Genomic DNA, 2,549 nt, shown 5'->3' with positions numbered 1-2,549 from the left:
CGATGACGGAGGCGTGCCTTCGGCTCACTCCAATGCTTGTAGACATCGCTAGGTGGTCTAGGGACTTTGATGTAATTTCTGTTACTTTTGATGTTATTTTTACTACCATGATGTTTGTTGAATAGATCAGAAGTTTTCCCGCAAAAGAAAACTTGATTATGATAAGGGCAGCCAAATGGAAGACATAAATAAAACCGGCAATGTCTCAACCCTACTATTGATCTATAATTTAATAAAAAAATAATGGTTATTATAAAAAATACTAATAATAATATTGGTGGCGTGAAGACATTCCTGAAGCTTTATATTAGATACAAATTTGTTGGTGTGTGTTTCATACTAATAACTTATAAAGGAGGGGAGTATATATACGTGGCCTCTCTGCTTGTCCGTGAAGAATCCACTGGCCAGTTGACTTGGGAAAGGGAAAACCTCCATGGTGGCATTGTTTTCCATAAATATCAGCCTAATATATTCTTGTTGATAGGGGAATACCTCCTATTCTATACGTTACTCGAGTGATAGTGAGCATTTTTCCTCAATAATTGTTAAATTGGTTGGCATGGCCAAAAAACTCATATATGGTTTACCTTGTATATGGGAAAATGTGTTCTTCATTTAATACATTTTAGAATCATGTTAAATCTTGTTCAAGATATGGACAAAATCATATAATATTAAAACCCCAAAACAAAAATAATCCCACTATAAGTTTTCTACATTTGAAAAAAAAGTGTTCATCTATTGTGAAAAAGATGTTCCAATTTGAAGAACTGTTCATGTATTGAATTTTTGATCATTCACATATGAATATATTATTCTTACAAATAATCATGTATTCCAAAAAAATGAGAAATTGATTTAAAAACATAAGGAAATACGATTATTAATCTTAATTGTAAATAAAGTGTAAGAATTAAATATTAGTATAAATAATCAACATGAAAAATGGAAGGTGCAAAAGAAAACAAAAGGTAAAAAAGCATGTGAAAATTATAAGGAAAACTAGGAACATGGGCTGGCCCTACCACACTTGTGGGGCAAAGTGGAAAGACCACTAGTGGCATCGGTTTTCGTACTTACAACCTAATATATTCTAGCTTATAGGGGAACTCCTCCTATTCTATACTTTACTTGAGTGGTAGTGTGCATTTTTCCTCAGTAGCTTCTAATTTGGCTAGCACGTCCAAAAAACTCGTACTTGTTTTACCTTATCTATGGGAAAATGTCCTTTTCTATCTAACACATTTTAGAATAATGTTAAATCAAGTTTAAAATATCGAGAAAATCATATGGTGCATATAATAAGAAAAAAAATGTTCATCTAAACCCAGAAATTAAAAATATTAATGTACCGCAATATATGTTTTATGCATTTGAAATGAAATGTTCATCTAATATTTAAACTATGTTTCTATATGCCAAAAAACAACCAAGTTGTCTGATTTTTTAAAAATTATCATATATTGAAAAATAATTTAGCATGCACATATGAATATATTTATTTTCATAATACTTTGAAAAGAATGATGTATTCCGTAAAAAATAAAAATAAATGAGTAAAACTAAAAATAGCTAAGAAAAATTAATATACTTTTAATTATGTATGGAAGTAAAAGGTACAAATTAAATATTTCTAGAAATAACTAACATAAAAATGAAAGGAGATCAAATAAAACAAAAGGTAGAAAAGGCACATGGAAAATTCTAAGTAAAACCTAGAACATGGCCAGACCTACCACACTCTCATGAGGCATATAATAGGATTTCTCGGATGCAAAGATGGGAATAGGGATAGCGTAGAATAGTATTTCCCGGATGAGTATGGATAGCATTGAGGTGCATTGAAGGAAGAACTCAACAAAGGAGAGGGAGGCGGAGTTGGTCACACGCTAGTGGATCCTGTGAAGGGGCTTCCCAAACCGCTTGATGTGGTAAATGTTGAAGGAGAGTGTGGATGAGGGGATAGAGGAAGGAATTTGGGTTGTGGCGAGGGCATTGAGCAAAGGAGGGGTCGGATATGTGTTGAGGGTGTGTGTATGTGTGCGTGTGTGCGTGTGTGCTTGTGTGTGTGTGTGTGTGTGTGTGTGCCAAATAGGGGGGCGAAGAGAGAGATATAGATAGAACGAGTTTGTATGAGAACTAAGGGTGGAGTGTTTCTTACTTATTTTTTAATATGTAAGGGGGGTTAGGTTGATGTCGAGCAAGTGGTGTAAGAATGGGCACACAATGTTGAAAGTGGTCATTAAGAAGGATCGACGTGATTTAGAGTGGTCATATCATCATCGGGTTTCAGAACCCTAGTGTTATATGTTGTGCGGGAAACTAGTTTTGTAATAGAAGCAACCTAAATTTTTGCTTTGAGATAATGGTAAAATGTTATAAAATATGAATAATAGATAGCTGATACTATTACCATCAATCTGCATCAACATACTACCAGTTTTCCTCAATGGTTAAAATGTGTGCTTTCTACTTCCTCTTATAAGCTTAGAAGGCCTATCAAGTTTATCTTAAGTCAAGTTAAAGTTGTATTTGCAGCCTAAGTT

This window comes from Triticum aestivum, chromosome 2B (genome assembly GCF_018294505.1).
Source record: "Triticum aestivum cultivar Chinese Spring chromosome 2B, IWGSC CS RefSeq v2.1, whole genome shotgun sequence".
NCBI classification, from domain to species: Eukaryota; Viridiplantae; Streptophyta; class Magnoliopsida; order Poales; family Poaceae; genus Triticum; species Triticum aestivum.
The sequence above is the reverse complement of the archived record's forward strand: the minus strand, read 5'-3'. Positions refer to the sequence as shown.